We start from the raw sequence: 21372 nt of genomic DNA on the forward strand, positions 1-21372 counted from the left end.
AGAGTTTATTTCAAGTATTTTGATTAAAAAGGCCTATTCTAACGTGTATAGTACTTTTAATATAATTAGAGTTAGATTACTAACTAAAGACGTTTATTTTATTTGCAGTTTAAAACATTGCAAGAGTATTTTAACCAAAAATCGAAATAAATGAAATAATATACGATAAATAATGTTTATTGCATGAATTTCGTCTTTAACAGCCGATTTTGATGTCAAAAGGAGTTTCAATACTTTAAAACTAATATTACTAACCGAAGACGTTCATATTATCAGCTATATAATATATTACAGGAATATTAATACCAAAAATTAAAATAATTCATCTTGTGTACGATAAAAAAAGGTTTAATACAAGTATTTTGTTTAAAACAGACTATTATAACGTCTATAGTACTTTTAATATGTTTAGAGTTAGATTACTAACCAAAGACGTTTGATGATATAGCTGTGAAAAATATTACAAGAATATTGTAACCACAATTCGATATAACTCAAATAATGTACGATAAACAATGTTTTTTGCAAGTATTCAGTGTCAAACAGCTGATTTTGACGTCAATTGAAGTTTAAACACTTTAAAACTAATATTTTTAAACATAAACGTTTATTAAGATACCTTTACAAAATATTACAAGAATATTATAACCAAAATCGAAATAACTCAGGTATTGTATAATAAACAATGTTTACTGCAAGTATTTCGTCTTTAACAGCCGATTTTGACAAAAAAAAAACTTAAAATAAACATTTTTTATCGGACATTATTTTGATTTTTGGTTATAATATTCTAGTAATATTTCGTATAGCTAATTTATTTAACGTCTTTGATTAGTAATCTAACTCTTAACACATTTAAAGTACTATAGACATTACACTAGGCAATTTTGCAGAAAATACTTGTATCAAACCCTTTTTTATTGTACACTATTTAAATTATTTCGATAATTGGTATTAATATTCTTGTAATATTACATACAGCTGATTATATGAACCTCTTCAGTTAGGAATATTAGTTTTAAAGTATTAAAACTCCTTTTGACGTCAAATTCGGCTTTTTAGAACGTAATACTTGCAATAAACATTGTTTAAAGTACAGTATTTGAGTTATTTCAATTTTTTGGTTTTATTATTCTTGTAATATTTCGTAAAGGTAATTTTATAAACATTTTCAATTCAAAATATTAGATTTAAAGTATTATAACTCTTTTTGACGTCAAAAATGGCAGTTTAAGACGAAATACTCGCAGTAAACATTGTTTATTATACAATACCTGAGTTATTTCGATTTTGGTTATAATATTCTTGAAATATTTTGTAAAGGTATCTTAATAAACGTTTATGTTTAAAAATATTAGTTTTAAAGTGTTTAAACTTCAATTGAGGTCAAAATCAGCTGTTTAACACAGAATACTTAGAAAAAACATTGTTTATCGTACATTATTTGAGTTATATCGAATTGTGGTTACAATATTCTTGTAATATTTCTCACAGCTATATCATCAAACGTCTTTGGTTAGTAATCTATCTTTAAACATATTAAAAGTACTATAAACGTTATAATAGTCTGTTTTAAACAAAATACTTGTATTAAACCTTTTTTTATTGTACACAAGATGAATTATATTGATTTTAGGTATTAATATTCCTGTAATATATTATATAGCTGATAATACGAACGTCTTCGGTTAGTAATATTAGTTTTAAAGTATTAAAACTCCTTTTGACGTTAAAATCGGCTGTTAAAGACGAAATATTTACAATAAACATTGTTTATCGTATATTGTTTCATTTATTTTATTTTTTGGTTAAAATATTCTAGAAATATTTCGTAAAGGTAATTTAATAAACGTTTTCGGTTAAAGACATTAGTTTTAAAGTATTAAAACTCTTTTTGACTTCAAAATTGGCTTTTTAAGACGAAATACTTGCAATAAACATTGTTTATCGTACATTACTTTAGTTATTTTGATTTTCTTTTATAATATTCTTGCAATATTTTATACTGCAAATAAAATAAACGTCTTTAGTTAGTAATCTAACTCTAATTATATTAATAGTACTATAGACGTTATAATTTGCAGTTTTAAACAAAATACTTGTAATAAACCATTTTTCATTGTACAATACTTAAATAATTTTAAGTATTGGTATTAATATTTTTGTAATATATCAAACAGCTAGTTAAATACACCTCTTCGGTTAGGAATATTAGTTCTTAAAAATTAAAACTCTTTTTGACGTCAAAATCGGCTTTTTATGACGAAATACTTACAATAAACACTGTTTATCGTACACAAATTGAATTATTTTGATTACTGGTAATAAAATTCTCTTAATATATCATATAGCTGATAATATGAACCTCTTTGGTTAGGAATATTAGTTTTAAAATATTAGAACTTATTTTGAAGTCAAAGACGGCTGTTTAAGACAAAATACTTTCAATATATTTTGTTTATTGTATATTATTTGAGTTATTTCAAATTTTGGTTATAATATTCATGTAATATTTTGTAAAGGTAATTTAATAAACGTTTGAGGTTGAAAGTATAAGTTTTAATGTATTAAAATTCCTTGGCGTCAAAATCTGCTGTTTAAGACGAATTACTTGCTATAAACATAGTTTAACGTACATTATCTGATTTATTTTAATTTTCGTTTTTAATATTCTTGTAATATTGAATAGAAATAATTTAATAACCGATTTCTGATAGAAATATTCGTTTTAAAGTATTACAACTCCATTTGACGTCAAAATCGGCAGTTTAAGACGAACTACTTTCATTAAACAATGTTTATCGTACATTATTTGAGTTATTTCGATTTTTGGTTATAATATTCTTGTAATATTTCATACAGCTAAGTTAATAATCGTCTTTTGGTAGTAATCTAACTTTAAACATATTAAAAGTACTATAGACATTATAATAGACTGTTTTAAACAAAATACTTATAATAAATCATTTTTTATCGTACACTGGTTGAATTATTTTAAGTATTGGTATTTAAATTCTTGTAATATATCATACAGCTGATTATTCAAACCTCTTCGATTAATAATATTAGTTTTTAAGTAATAAAACTCCTTCTGACGTCAAAATCGGCTGTTTAAGACGAAATACTTGCAATAAACATTGTTTATCGTACAATATTTAATTTATTTAGTTGTATAGTTATAATATTCTTGTAACATTTTGTAAAAGTAACTTGATAAACGTTTTCGGTCAAAAGTATTAGTTTTAAAGTATTAAAACTTCATTTGACGTCAAAATTAGCTGTTTAACACTAATTACTTGTAATAAACATTGTTTAAAGTACAGCATTTGAGTTATTTCAATTTTTGGTTTTATTAGTCTTGTAATATTTCGTAAAAGTAGTTTTATAAACGTTTTCAGTTAAAAATATTAGTTTTAAAGTATTGAAACTCCCTTTGACGTCAAAATCGGTTGTTTAAGACGAAATACTTGCAATAAACATTGTTTATGTGCAATATTTGATTGTTACGATTTTTGTTATAATATTATTGTAATTTTGGTACAGCTAATTTAATAAACATCTTTGGTTAGTAAATTAAATTTAAAGGCATTAAAAGTAATATAGACATTATAATAGGCTGATTTAAACATAATAGTTGTCTAAATCCCTTTTTTAACGTACACTATTTGAATTATTCTTAATATTGGTATTAATATTCTTGTAATATATCATATAGATGATAGTATGAACCTCTTCGGGTGGGAAAATTAGTTTAAAAGTATTAAAACTCCTTTTAAAGTCAAAATCGGCTTTTCAAGACAAAATAATTGCAAAAAACATTGTTTTTCGTACATTGTTTGAGTTATTTCGATTTTTAGTTCTAATATCCTTGTATATTTGTTACAGCTAATTTTATAAACGTCTTTGGTTAATAATCTGTTTCTAAAGACATTAAAAGTACTATAAACGTTATAATAGTCTGTTTTAAACAAAAAACGTGTATTAAACCCTTTTTTATCGTACACTATTTGAATTATTTTGATTATTTGAATTAATATTTATGTAATATATCATACATCTAATTAAATAAACCTCTTCGGTTAGGAATATTAGTTTTAAAATATCAAAACTCCATTTGACGTTAAAATCGGCTGTTTAAGAGGAAATACTTTCAATAAACATTGTTTATCTGACATTATTTGAGTTATTTTGATTTTTGGTTATAATATCCTTGTAATATTTATACAGCTATATATAAACGTCTTCGGTTAGTAATCTATTTCTAAAGACATTAAAAGTATTCTAGACGCTATAATAGGCTGTTTCAATCAAAATACTTGTACTAAACCCTTTTTAGCTTACACTGTTCGAATTATTTTGATTATTAGTATTATTATTCTTTAATATATCATACACCTAACTGTATGAACCTCTTCAGTCAGGAATATAAGTTTTAAAGTATTAAAACTACATTAGACGTCAAATTCCGCTGTTTAAGGCTAAATACCTGCAATAAACATTGTTTATCGTACAATATTAGAGTAATTTTGATTTTTAGCTATAATATTCTTGTAATATTTCGTTAATGTAGTTTAATAAACGTTTTCGGTTGAAAATAATAGTTTTATAGTATCAAAACTACTTTTAATGTCAAAATCGGCTGTTTAAGACGAAATACTTCGAATAAATATTGTTTAACGTACATTTTTTGAGTTATAAAAGGCTTTTTTAAACAAAATACTTGTATTAAACCTGTTTTTATCTTACACTATTTAAAATATTTTGATTATTAGTATTGTTATTCTTGTAATATATCATACAGCTAATTATATGAACCTCTTCAGTCAGGAATATTTGTTTTAAAGTATTAAAACTCCTTTTGACGTCAAATCATCTGTTAAAGACGTAATACTTTCAACAAACATTAGTTAACTTATCATGAGTTGTTTTGATTTTTAGTTGTAATTTTATTGTAGTAATTCGTAAATGTAATTTAATAAAAGTCTTTAGTTAACAATATAAGTTTTAAAGTATTATAATCTCATTTGACGTCAAAATTGGCTGTTAAAGATGAAATAAGTGCATAAAACATTGTTTATCTGACATTATTTTAATTTTTTCGATTTTTGGTTATATTATCCTTGTAATATTTTGTAAAGCTAATTTAATAAACGTCTTTTAATAATTTACGATAAAAAAGGTTTATTGCAAGTATTTCATCATAAAAAGCCGATTTTGACGTCAAAAGGAGTTTTAATAATTTAAAACTAATATTACTAACCGAAGACGTTCATATTATCAGCTATGTAATACATTCCAAGAATATTAATACTAAAAATCTAAATAATCTATCTAGAGTACGATAAAAAAGGGTTTATTACAAGTATTTTGTTTAAAGCAGCCCATTACAACGTCTATAGTACTTTTAATAGGTTTAAAGTTAGATTAGTAACCAAAGACGTTTAATGAAATAGCTGTAAAAAATATTACTAGAATATTATAACCACAATTTGAAATAACTCAAGTAATGTACGATAAACAATTTTTTTTCCATGTATTTAGCGTTAAATAGCTAATTTTGACGTCAATTGAAGTTCAATACTTTAAAACTAATATTTTTAACTGAAAACGTTTATTAAGATACCTTTACAAAATATTAAAATAATATTATAACCAGAAATCAAAATAACTTAAATAATGTTCGATAAACAATGTTTATTGTATAGATTTCCACTTGAACAGCCGAATTCGACGTCAATAGGAGTTTTAATACTTTAAAACTAATTTTCCTAACCGAAGAGGTGTAATTTAATTAGATGTTTGATATATTACAAAAATATTAATACCAATACTTAAATAAATTCAAATAGTGTACGATAACAAAGAGTTTATTACAAGTATTTTGTTTAAAACTGCTTATTATGACGCCTATAATACTTTTAAAATGTTTAAAGTTAAATTATTAACCAAAGACGTTTAATGATATAGCTGTACAAAATATTACAAGAATATTATAACCACATTTTGAAATAAAGCAAATAATGTACGATTAACATTGTTTTATTCAAGTAATTAGCGTTAAATAGCTAATTTTGACGTCAAATGAAGTTTTAATATTTTAAAACTAATATTTTTAAACTTAAACGTTTATCAAGATACGTTTTCGAAATATTACAATAATATTATAACCAAAAATCCAAATATCTTAAATAATGTACGATAAACAATGTTTTTTGCAAATTATCCGTCTTAAACAGCCGATTTTGACATAAAAAGGAGTTTTAATACTTTAAAATAATATTTTTAACCGTAGACGTTTATTATATTACTTTTACAAAATATTACAAGAATATTATAACAAAAAATCAATATAACTCAAAAAATGTACGATAAACAATATTTATTGCAAGTATTTCGTGATAAAAAGACGATTTTGACGTCAAAAATAGTTTTAATACTTAAGAACTAACATTCACCGAGAGGTGTATTTAATTAGCTGTCTGATATATTACAATTATGTCTGATATATTACAACATTATTAATATCAATACAAAAAATAATTCAAGTATTGTACAATGAAAAATGATTTAATACAAGTATTTTGTTTAAAACAGCCTTTTATTACGTCTACAGCACTTTTAATATGATTAAAGTTAGAATACTAATTAAAGACGTTTATTGAATTACCTTTACGAAATATTACAACAATATTATAAATTTAAATCAAAATAACTCAAATAATGTACGATAAACAATGTTAATGAAAGTATTTTACTTAAACAGCCGGTTTTGACGTTAAAAGGAGTTTTAATACTTTAAAACTAATATTCCTAACCGAAGAGGTTTATTTAAAAATATGTATAATATATAACAATATTAATAATACCAATAATCTAAATAATCAAATAGTGTACGATTAAAAAGGATTTATTACAAGTATTTTGTTTAAAACAGCCTTTTACAACGTCTTTAGTACTTTTAAAGTGTTTAAATTTAGATTACTAACCAAAGACGTTTTTAAATTAGCTTTAAGAAATATTACGAGAATATTATAACGGAAAACCGAAAAAACTAAATAAATGTACGCTAAACAATGTTTGTTGCAAGTATTACGTATTAAACAGCCGATTTTGACGTCAAAAGCAGTCTTAATACTTTTAACTCATATTGCTTACCGAAGAGGTATAATTAATTAGCTGTCTGATATATTATATCAATAATAATATCTATACTCAAAATGATTTAACTATTTTACGATAAAAAAAGGTTTATTACAAGAATTTTGTTTAAAACAGCATTTTATAACGTCTATAGTACTTTTAATATGTTTTAGGTTAGATTACTAACGAAAGACGGTAAATGAATTGGCTGTACGAGTATTACGAGAGAATTATGACTAAATGTCGAAAAAAACTAAAATAATGTACGATAAAAAAGGGTTTAAAACAAGTATTTCGTCTTAAACAGCCGACTTAGACGACAAATAAGGTTAAAATACTTTAAAACTAATACTTTCAACAAAAGACGTTTATTAAATTACCTTTACGAAATACTACAATAATTTTATAACCAATAATCAATTAAACTCAATTAATGTACGATAAACAATTTTTACTGCAAGTATACCGTCCTAATCAGCCAATTTGACGTCAAAAGGAGTTTTAATACATTAAAAGTAATATTTTCAACCGAAAATGTTAATTAAATTACCTTTACAAAATATTACAAGAATATTAGAACCAAAAATTGAAATAACTCAAATAATATACGAAAAACAATGTTTATTGCAAGTATTTTGTTTAAAACAGCCGATCTTGACGTCAAAAGGAGTTTTAATACTTTAAAACTAATATTTTTAACCGACGAGGTGTATTTAATAAGCTGTATCATATATTTTAAGAGTATTAATACCAATACTTAATTAAATTCAAATAGTGTACGATAAAAAAGGGTTTATTACAAGTATTTTGTTTAAAACAGCCTAGTATAACGTCTATAGTATTTTTAATATGTCTAAAATTAGATTACTAACCATAGACAATAATTAAATTTGCTTTACGAAAAATTACTAGAACAAAAAATAAGAGAAAATCAAGGTAACTCAAATAATATACGATAAACAATGTTTATTGCAAGTATTTTGTCTTAATCAACCGATGTTGTGGTCAAAATGAGTTAAAATACTTTAAAACTAATATTCCTAACCGAAGGGGTCTATTAAATTATATGAATGATATACTACGAGAATATTAATACCAGTAATCAAAATAATCAAATAGTGCGCGATAAAAAATGATTTAATACTAGTATTTTGTTTAAAACAGCCTATCAAACGTCTATAGTACTTTTAATGTGTTTAGAATTAGATTACTAACTAAAGACATAAATAATGTACGATAAACAATGTTTTTTGTAAGTATTTCGTCTTAAGAAGCTGATTTTGACGTTAAAAATAGTTTTAATACTTTAAAACTAATATTTCTAACCTAAGAGGTTCATATAACTAGCTGTATGATATATTACAAGAATGTTAATATCAATACTAAAATTAATTCAACCAGTGTACAGAAAAAAAGGGTTTTTTGCAAATATTTTGTTTAAAACAGCCTTATATAACGTCTAGAGTACTTTTAATATGTTTGGAGTTAGATTTCTAACAAAAGACGTTTATTATTACTAATATTACAAAAATATAATAATTAAAAATCAAAATAACTCAAATAATGTACGATAAACAATTTTATTGCAAGTATTTCGTCTTAAACTGCCGATTTTGACGTCAAAAGGAGTTTTAATACATTAAAACTAATATTCCTAACCGAAGAGGTTTTTTAAATTAGATGTATAACGTATTAGAAGAAAGTTAATTCCAATAATCAAAATAATTCAAATAGTGCGATAAAAAGGGTTTAATACACGTTTTCTTTTTTAACAGACTATTAAAACGTCTATAGTACTTTTAATGTCTTTAAAAATACATTACTAACTAAAGACGTTTATTAAATTACCTGTACGAAATATACGGAGTATTATAAATAAAAATCGAAATAACTCAAACAATGTACGATAAACAATGTCTTTTGCAAGTATTTTGTCTTAAGAAGCATATTTTGACGTTAAAAGGAGTTTCAATACTTTAACTAATTTTACCAGCTTTTTTAATTTAACTAGGAACTAATTTTCCTACCCGAAGAGGTTCATATTAACATCTATATGATATATTACAAGAATATTAATACCTATATTAAAAATAATTCAAATAGTGTACGATAAAAAAGGGTTTAATAGAACTATCATTTTTAAAATAGCCAATTATATTGTCTCTAGTACTTTTAATGTCTTTAAAGTTAGATTACTAACCAAAGACGTTTATGAAATTAGCTGTACCAACATTACAAGAATATTATAACCAAAAATCGAAAATTTCAAATAATGTACGATAAACAATTTTCATTGCAGGTATTTCGTTTTAAACAGCCGATTTTGACGTCAAAAGGAGTTTTAATACTTTAAAACAAATATTCCTGATCGAAGAGGTTAATATAATTAGCTGTATGATATATTACAAGATTATTAATACTAATAATCAAAATAATTCAAATAGTGCACGATAAAAAAGTGTTTATTACAAGTAATTTGTTTAAAACAGCGTATTATAGCATCTTAGTAGTTTTAGTAGGTTTCAAGTTAGATTATTAACTAAAGACGTTTATTGTATTAGCTGTACAAAATATTACAAAAATATTTTAGCTATATTTCTAAATAACTCAAAAAATGTACAATAAACAATGTTTATTTTAATTTTTCCGTCTTAAACTGCCGATTTTGACGTTAAACGGAGTTTTAATACATTTAAACTAATATTTCTAACCGAAGAGGTTTATTTAATTAGATATATGATTTATTACAAGAATTTTAACCCCAATAATCAAAATAATTCAAATAGTGTACGATAAAAAAGGGTTTAATACATTTATTTTGTTTAAAACAGCCTATTATGACATCTAAAGTGCTTCTTATGCCTTTAGAAATAGATTACTAATAAAAGACGTTTATTAAATTAGTTGTACGAAGTATATGAAAGATATTATAACCTAAAATCGAATTAACTTTAATAATGTATGATAAACAATGTTTATTGTAAGTATATTTATCTTAAACAGCCGATTTTGATGTCAAATAAAGTTTTAATACTTTAAAACTAATATTTTTAAACTAAGATTTTTATTTAATTACCTTTACGAATAATACAATAATATTATAACCAAAAACCAAAATAACTCAAATAATGTACGATAAACAATGTTTATTGCAAAACTTTTGTCTTAAACAGACGATATTGACGTCGAAAGAAGTTTTAATACTTTGAAACTAATATTTTTAACCAAAATGTTTATCTAATAACTTTTACAAAATATTAAAAGAATATTAAAACCAAAAACGGAATAACTCGAATAATGTATGTTCAACAATATTTACTGTAAGTATACCGTCTTAATCAGCCAATTTTGACGTCAAAAGGAGTTTAAATACATTAAATCTTATACTTTCAACCTAAAACGTTTATTAAATTACCTTTACGAAATAATACATGAATATTAATACCAAAAATTGAAATAACTCAAATAATATACAATAAACAATGCTTATTGAAAGTATTTTGTCTTAAACAGCCGACTTTGACGTCAAAATGAGTTTTAATATTTTAAAACTAATATTCCTAACCGAAGAGGTTCATATTATCAGCTATATGATATATTAGAAGAATTTTATTACCAATAATCAAAATAATTCAATTTGTGTACGATAAACAATGTTTATTGCAAATATTTCGTCATAAAAAGCCGATTTTGACGTCAAAATAAGTTTTAATTCTTTAGAACTAATATTCCTAACCGAAGAGGTGTATTTAATTAGCTGTCTGATATATTACAAGAATATAAATACCAATACTCAAAATAATTTAAGTATTGTACAATGAAATATAGTTTAATTCAAGTATTTTGTTTAAAACAGCCTTTTATAAGGTATACTGTACTTTTGATATGATTAAAGTTAGATTACTAACTAAAGACGTTTATTAAATTACCTTTATATAATATTACAACTATATTAAAAACATAAATCTAGAAAATCAAATAATGAACGATAAACAATGTTTATTGCAAGTACATATTATGTCTTAAACAGCTGATTTTGAAGTCAAAAGGATTTTTAATACATTAAAACTATTTTTCCTAACCGAAGACATTTATTGAATTATATGTATGATATCTTTCAAGAATATTAATTTCAGTAATCAAAATAATCAAATAGTGTACGATAAAAAAGGATTTAATACCAGTTATTTGTTTAAAACAGCCTCTTAAAACGTGTATAGTACTTTTAATGTGTTTAAAGTTAGTTTACTAACGAAAGACGTTTATTTAATAAGCTATAGAAAATATTAACAAAGTATTATAACCAAAAATCAAAATAACTCAAATAATGTACAATGAACAATGTTTATTTCAAGTATATGTCTTGATCATTCGATTTTACGTCAAATAAGGTTTAAATACTTTAAAACTAATATTCCTAACCGAAGAAATGTATTTAACTAGCTGTTTAATTTATTACAAGAATATTAATACAAATACTCAAAATAATTCAACTAGTGTACGATAAAAAAGAGTTTATTTCAAGTATTTTGTTTAAAAAGGCCTATTCTAACGTGTATAGTACTTTTAATATGATTAGAGTTAGATTACTAACTAGAGACGTTTATTTTATTTGCAGTATAAAATATTGCAAGAATATTTTAACCAAAAATCGAAATATTTGAAGTAATGTACGATAAACAATGTTTATTTCAAGTATTTCGTTTAAAAAAGCCGATTTTGAAGTCAAAAGGAGTCCTAATACTTTAAAACTAATGTCTTTAACCGAAAACGTTTGTTAAATTACCTTTACGAAATATTATTAGAATATTATAACCAAAAAAAAAAAAAAAATAAAATACTATACGATAAACAATGTTTGTTGCAAGTATTTCGTCTTTAACAGCTGATTTTTACATCAAAAGGAGTTTTAATACTTTAAAACTAATATTAATAACCGAAGACGTTCATATTGCCAGCTATATAATATATTTCAAGAATATTAATACCAAAAATCAAAATAATTCATCTAGTGTACGATAAAAAAAGGTTTAATATAAGTATTTTGTTTAAAACAGCCTATTATAACATCTATAGTACTTTTAATATGTTTAAAGCTAGATTACTAACCAAAGACGTTTGATGATATAGCTGTGAAAATTATTACAAGAATATTGTAACCACAATTCGATATAATCCAAATAATGTACGATAAACAATGTTTTTTGCAAGTATTCAGTATTAAACAGCTGATTTTGACGTCAATTGAAGTTTAAATACTTTAAAACTAATATTTTTAAACATAAACATTTATTAAGATACCTTTATAAAATATTTCAGAATATTAAAACTAAAAATCGAAATAACTCAGGTATTGTATAATAAACAATGTTTACTGCAAGTATTTCGTCTTAAACTGCTGATTTTGACGTCAAAAAGAGTTATAATACTTTAAACCTAATATTTTGAATTTAAAATGTTTATAAAATTACCTTTACGCAATATTACAAGAATAATAAAACCAAAAATTTAAATAACTCAAATACTGTACTTTAAACAATGTTTATTGCAAATATTACGTCTTAAAAATCCGATTTTGACGTCAAAAGGAGTTTTGATACTTTAAAACTAATATTTCTAACTGAAGAGGTTCATATAATCAGCTGTATGATATATTACAAGAATATTAATACCAATTATCGGAATAATTTAAATAGTGTGCTATAAAAAAAGGTTTGATACAAGTATTTTCTTCAAAACTGCCTAGTGTAATGTCTATAGTACTTTAAATGTGTTAAGAGTTAGATTACTAACCAAAGACGTTAAATAAACTAGCTATACGAAATATTACTAGAATATTATAACCAAAAATCAAAATAACTCAAATAGTGTACGTTAAACAATGTTTATTGCAAGTATTTCGTCTTAAACAACCGATTTCGACGTCAAAAGGAGTTTTAATACTTTAAAACTAGTATTGTAAATCGAAAACGCTTATTAAATTACCTTTAAGAAATATTACAACAATATTAAAACCCAAAATCCAAATAACTTAAATAATGTACTTTAAACAATGTTTTTTGCATACATATAACATATAATACATATACATAGTAATATACATAGTAATACACATATAAATATAAGTAATAATGAGTTATATGGTTAAATACTAGTATTTTCTTTAAAACTGCCTATTATAACGTCTATAGTACTTTAAATTTGTTTAAAAATAGATTACTAACTAAAAACATTTATTAAATTAGCTATACAAAATATTACAAGAATATTATAACCTAAATTTAAAATAACTTAATAAATGTACGATAAACAATGTTTATACAACTATTTCGTCTCAAACTGCCAATTTTGACATTAACAGGAGTTTTAATTCATTAAAACTTATATTCCTAACCGAAGAGGTTTACAAAAGTATATTTATGATATATTACAAGAATATTAATACCAATTATCAAAATAATTCAAATAGTGTACGATAAAAAATGGTTTAGTACAGTATTTTCTTTAAAACTGCCTATTGTAACGTCTATAGTAATTTTAATGTGTTTACAGTTAGATTACTAACCAAAGACGTTTATTTAATTACCTATACGAAATATTACAAGAATATTATAACGAAAAATTAAAATAACTTAAATAATGTACAATAAACAATGTTTATTGCAAGTTTTTCGTCTTAAACAGCCTATTTTGACATTAAATGTGATTTTAACACTTTAAAACTAATATTTTTAACCTAAGAAGTTTATTAAATTACCTTTACGATATACTACAAGTTTATTATAAGAAAAATCAAAATAGTTCAAATAATATACGATAAACAATGTTTTATACAAGTATTTCGTCTTAACAAGCCAACTTTGACGTCAATTAAGGTTATAATTCTTTAAAACTTATATTTTCAACAAAATACTTTTAGTAAATTACCTTTACGAAATACTACAAGAATTTTATAACCAAAATTTAAAATAACTCAAATAATGTACGATAAGAAATGTTTATTGCAGTTTTTCGACTTAAACAGCCAATTTTGACATTGGGAGGAGTTTTAATACTTTATAACTAATATTTTTAACCGAAAATGTTTATTAAATTACCTTTAAGAAATATTACAAGAATATTAAAACCTAAAATCTAAATAAATTAAATAATATTCGTTAAATAATGTTTATTGCAAATATTTCAAATTAAACAGCCGATTTTGACGTTATAAGGAGTTTTAATACTTAAAAAATAATATTCGTAACCGAAGAGGTTCATATAATTAGCTATAAGATACATTACAAGAATATTAATACCAATAATCAAAAAAACTCAAACAGTGTAAGATAAAAAAGGGTTAAATACAAGTACTTTTTTAAAACTTCATATAATAACGTCTTTAGTACTTTAATTATATTTTAAGTTACATTACTAACCAAAGACGTTAATTAAACTAGCTAGACGAAATATTAAGTAATATTAGAACCAAAAATTGAAATAACTCAATTAATGTACGATAAAAAATGTTTATTGCAAGTTTTTCGTCTTATACAGCCGATGTTGACGTCAAATGAGATTTTTATACTTTAGAACTAATATTTCTAACCTAAGAGGTGTATTTACTTAGCTGTTTGATATATTACAAGAATATTAATACCAATACTCAAAATAATTTAAGTATTGTACAATGAAAAATGGTTTATTACATCTATTTTGTTTAAAACAGCCTTGTATAAGGTATACAGTATTTTTAATATGATTAAAGTTAGATTACTTACTAAAGACGTTTATTAAATTACCTTTACAAAATATTACAACTGTATTAAAATTTTAATCTTGATAAATAAATAATGTATGATAAACAAAGTTTATTGCAAGTTTTATGTCTTAAACAGCTGATTTTGACGTCAAAAGGATTTTTAATACCTTAAAACTTATATTTTTCACCAAAAACATTTATTAATTACCTTTATAAAATAATACAAAATATTATAGCCAAAAATCAAAATAACTACATTATTGAAATGATAAACAATGTTTATTGAAAGTATTTCGTCTTAAACTGACGATTTTGACTTCAAAAAGAGTTATAATACTTTAAATCTAATATTTTTAACTAAAAACTTTTATTAGATTACTTTTACGAAATATTACAAGAATAATAAAACCAAAAATTGAAATAACTCAAATGCTGTACTTTAAACACTGTTTATTGCAAGTATTACGTCTTAAACAGCCGATTCTGACGTGAAAAGGAGTTTTAATACTTTAAAACTAATATTTCTAACCGAAGAGGTTTATTAAATTATATGTATAATATAATACAATAATAACTATACCAATAATCAAAATAATTAAATACTGTACGATAAAAAACAATTTAATAAAAGTATTTCGTTAATACAGCCTATTATAACGTCTATAGTACTTTTAATGTGTTTAAAGTTAGATTACTAACTAAAGACGTTTATTAAATTAGCTATAAGAAATATTACAAAAATCTTAAAACGAAAAATCGAAATAACTCAATAAATGCACGATAAACAATGTTTGTTGCAAGTATTTCGTATTAAACAGCCGATTTTGACGTCAAAAGTAGTCGTTACACTTTAAAACTCATATTCCTTATCGAAGAAGTATATTTAATTAGCTGTTTGATATATAACAAGAATATTAATATTAATACTCAACTAAATTCAAATAGTATACGATAAAAAAAAATTTATTACTAGTATTTTATTTAAAACAGCCTAGTTTAACGTCTATAGTACTTTTAATATGTTTATAGTTAGATTACTAACGAAAGACGTTTTTTTAATAAGCTATAGGAAATATTACAAAAATACTATAACCTAAAATCAAAATAACTCAGTTAATGTACGATGAACAATGTTTATTGCAAGTATTTCGTCTTGATCAGCCGATTTTGACGTCGAATAAGGTTTAAATTCTTTAAAACTAATATTTTTAACAAAAGACTTTTATTAAACTACCTTTACAGAATACCAAAAGAATTTTTTAATCAAAAATTAAAATAACTCAAATAATGTACAATTAACAATGTTTATTGCAAGTTTTTCGTTTTTAAACAGCTGATATTGACGTTAAAAGGAGTTTTAATTCTCTAGACTAATATTTTTAACCGAAGACATTTATTAAATCAACTTTACGAAATATTACAAGATTATTATGACCAAAAATCTAAACAACTAAAATAATGTACGTTAAGCAATGTTTATTTCAAGTGTTTCGTCTTAAACAGCCGATTTTGACGTCAAAAAGTTTTTTAAAACTTTAAAACTAATATTTTTAACCCAAAAATTTACATATACCATACGAAATATTACAAGAATATAGAACGAAAAATTGAAATAACTCAATAATGTACGTAAAGCAATGTTTGTTGCAGGTTTTTTGTATCAAACAGCCGATTTTGATGTCAAAAGGAGTTTTAATTCCTTCAAACTAATATTCCTAACCGAAGAGGTTCATATAATCAGTTTTCTGATATATTACAAGAAAATTAATACCAATACTTAAAATAAATCGACTAGTGTACGATAAAAAAAGGGTTTATTAATAGTATTTTGTTTAAAACAGTCAATTATAACGTCTTTAGTACTTTTAATATGTTTAAAGTTAGATTACTAACCAAAGATATTTATTAAATTAGCTTTACAAAATATTAGATGAATATCATAACCAAAAATCAAAATATTTCAAATGATGTACGATATACAAAGTTTATTGAAGTATTTTATCTTGAACAGCCGATTTTGAAGTCAAAAAATTTTTAATACTTTTTATATTATTCCTAACCGAAGAAGTGTATTTATTTAGCTGTTTAATTTATTAGAAGATTATTAATACCAATACTCAAAATAATTCAACTAGTGTACGATAAAAAAGGGTTTATTACAAGTATTTTGTTTAAAAAGGTCTCTTCTAACGTCTATAGTACTTTTAGTATGATTAGAGTTAAATAATTAACTGAAAACGTATATTAAGTTACCTTTACAAAATATTTTAAGAATATTTTAACCAAAAATTGAAATATCTCAAATAATGTAAGATGAACATTGTTTATTGCAAGTATTTCGTACTAAACAGCCGATTTTGACGTCAAAAGTAGTCTTAATACTTTAAAACTCAAATTCCTTATCAAAGAGGTATATTTAATTAGCTGTCTGATATATTACAGGAATACAAATACCTATACTCAAAATAATTCAACTAGTGTACGATAAAAAAGGATTTAATACAAGTATTTTGATGAAAACAGCGTTTTATAACGTCTTTAGTACTTTTAATGTGTTTAAATTTAGATTACTAACCAAAGACGTTTATTAAATTAGCTATAAGAAATATTACGAGAATATTAAAACGGAAAACCGAAAAAACTAAATAAATGTACGATAAACAAAGTTTGTTGCAAGTATTACGTACAAAACAGCCGATTTTGACGTCAAAAGTAGTCTTAATACTGTAAATTCATATTCCTTAACGAAGAGGTTTATTTAACTAGCTGTCTGATATATTACATCAATATTAAAACCTATACTCAAAAGGATTCAACTGGTGTACGATAAAAAAAGGTTCATTACAAGAATTTTCTTTAAAACAGCCTTTGATTACGTCTATAGTACTTTTGATATGCTTTAAGTTAGATTACTGACGAAAGACGGTAAATGAATTGGCTGTACGAGTATTACGAGAGAATTATGACTAAATGTCGAAAAAAACTAAAATAATGTACGATAAAAAAGGGTTTTATACAAGTATTTCGTCTTAAACAGCCGACTTAGACGACAAATAAGGCTAAAATACTTTAAAACTAATACTTTTAGCCAAAGACGTTTATTAAATTACCTTTACGAAATACTACAATAATTTTATAACCAAAAATCGATAAAACTCAAATAATGTACCATAAACAATTTTTACTGCAAGTATACCGTCTTAATCAGCCAATTTTGACGTCAAAAGGAGTTTTAAAACATTCATAGTAATGTTTTTAACCGAAAATGTTTATTTAATTTACTTTAAGAAATATTACAAAAATATTAGAACCAAAAATTGAAATAACTCAAATTATGTACGTTAAACAATGTTTATTGCAAATATTTTGTTTAAAACAGCCGATTGTGACGTCAAAAGGAGTTTTAATACTTTAAAACTGATATTTTTAACCGAAGAGGTGTATTTAATAAGCTGTCTCATATATTTCAAAAGTATTAATACCTATACTCAATTGAATTCAAATAGTGTACGATAAAAAAAAGGGTTTATTACAAGTATTTTGTTTAAAACAGCCTCGTATAACGTCTCTAGTACTTTTAATACGTTTAAAATTAGATTACTAACCAAAGACAATAATTAAATTTTCTTTACGAAAAATTACAAGAATATTATAATAGAAAATCGAAATAACTCAAATAATGTATGATAAACAATGTTTATTCCAAGTATTTTGTCTTAATTAACTGATGTTGACGTCAAAAAGAGTTTAAAAACATTAAAACTTATATTCCCAACCGAAGGGGTCTATTAAATTATATGTATGATATATTACAAAAATATTAATACCAGTAATCAAATTAATCAAATAGTGCACGATAAAAAAGGATTTAATATAAGTATTTTGTTTAAAACAGCCTATCAAACGTCTATAGTACTTTTAATGTGTTTAAAATTAGATTACTAACTAAAGACATAAATAATGTACGATAAACAATGTTTTTTGTAAGTATTTCGTCTTAAACAGCTGATTTTGACGTTAAAAGGAGTTTTAATACTTTAAAACTAATATTTCTAACCGAAGAGGTTCATATTAACATCTGTATGATATATAACAAGAATATTAATACCTTTATTAAAAATAATTCAAATAGTGTACGATAAAAAATAATAATAATTGTACGGTTTCATACAATTATTATGTTTTAAATAGCTTATTATGTTGTCTCTAGTACTTTTAATTTCTTTAAAGTTAGATTACTAACCAAAGACGTTTATTAAATTAGCTGTACAAACATTACAAGAATATTTAACCAAAAATCGAAAATTTCAAATAATGTACGATAAACAATGTTCATTGCAGGTATTTCGTTTTAAACAGTTGATTTTGACGTCAAAAGGAGTTTTAATACTTTAAAACAAATATTCCTGACCGAAGAGGTTCTTATAATTAGCTGTATGATATATTACAAGAATATTAATACTAATAATCAAAATAATACTAATAGTGTAAGATAAAAAAGTGTTTAATAGAAGTATTTTGTTTAAAACAGCCTATTATAGCGTCTATAGTACTTCTAATATCTTTAGAATTAGATTACTAACCAAAGACGTTTATAAAATTAGCTGTACAAAATATTACAATGATATTATAACCAAAAATCGAAAAAACTAAAATAATGTCCGATTAACAATGTTTATTTCACGTATTTCATCTTTTACAGCCGATTTTGACGTCAAATGAGATTTGATACTTTAAAACTTATAATGTTTACCAAAGACTTTTATTAAATTACATTTACGAATTACTTCAATAATATTACAACCAAAAATCAAAATAACTCAATAATGTAAAGTAAACAATGTTAATTAAAAGTAATTGGTCTTAAACAGCCGATTTTGACGTCAAATGGAGTTTTGATATTTTAAAACAAAAATTCCTAACCAAAGAGGTTCATATTATCATCTATATGATATATTAAAATAATATTTAAACCAATATTAACAATAATTCAATTAGTGTACGATAAAAAAGGGGTTTAATACAACTATTATGTTTAAAACAGCCTATTCTAATGTCTATAGTACTTCTAATGCCTTTAAAGGTAGATTACTAACCAAAGATGTTTATTAATTTAGCTGTACCAAAATTACAATAATATTATAACAAAAAATCGAATCAATCAAATATTGCACGATAAACAATGTTTATTGCCAGTATTTCGTCTTAAAAAACCGATTTTGACGTCAAAAGAAATTTTAATACTTTAAAACTAATATTTTTAACTGAAAACGTTTATAAAATTACTTTTTCGAAATATTAAAAGAATAATAAAACCAAAAATTGAAATAACTCAAATGCTGTACTTAAAACAATGTTTATTACAAGTATTAAGTGTTAAACAGCTAATTTTGACTTCAAATGAAGTTTTAATACTTTGAAAATAATATTTTTAACCGAAGACGTTTTTCAAGTTACCTTTACATAATGTTACAAGAATATTATAACCATAAATCTAAATAAATTGAATAATGTACGATTAACAATGTTTTTTGCAAGTATTTCGTCTTAAACAAAAAATTTTAATGTCAAAAGGAGTTTTAATACCTTATAACTATTATTTTTAACAGAGAACGTTTATTGAATTACCTTTACGAAATATTAGAAGAATATTTTAACTAAAAATGAAAATAACTTAAATAATATATGATGAACAATTTAAGATGAACTAACCGAAGACGTTTTTTAAGTTAGATGTATAACATATTAGAAGAATATTAATCCCAATAATCAAAATAATTCAAATAGTGTACGATAAAAAGAGTTTAATACACGTTTTTTTTTTAACAGACTATTAAAACGTCTAAAGACGTTTATTAAATTACCTGTACGAAATATACAAAGTATTTTAAAAAAAATCTAAATAACTCAAACAATGTACGATAAACAATGTCTTTTGCAAGTATTTCGTCATAAAAAGCCGATTTTGACGTCAAAAAGAGTTTTAATTATTTAGAACTAATATTCCTAACCGAAGAGGTGTATTTAATTAGCTGTCTGATAAACTACAAGAATATTAATACCAATACTCAAAATAATTTAAGTATTGTACAATGAAAGGGTTTATTACAAGTATTTTGTTTAAAACAGCCTTTTATAAGGTGTACTGTACTTTTGATATGATTAAAGTTAGATTACTTACTAAAGACGTTTATTAAATTACTTTTACAAAATATTAAAACTATATTATAAACATAAATCTAGATAAATCAAATAATGAACGATAAACAATGTTTATTGCTAGTATTTCGTCTAAAACTGCCGATTTTGACTACAAAAAGAGTTAAAATACTTTAAATCTAATATTTTTAACCAAAACATTTATTAGATTACTTTTACGAAATATTACAAGAATAAGAAAACCAAAAATTGAAATCACTCAAATACTGTACTTTAAACAATGATTATTGCAAGTATTACGTCTTAATCAGCCAATTTTGACGTCAAAGGAG

The sequence above is a fragment of the Thalia democratica genome, chromosome 3 (assembly GCF_965202585.1).
Source record: "Thalia democratica chromosome 3, ktThaDemo2.hap1.1, whole genome shotgun sequence".
Taxonomy (NCBI): domain Eukaryota; kingdom Metazoa; phylum Chordata; class Thaliacea; order Salpida; family Salpidae; genus Thalia; species Thalia democratica.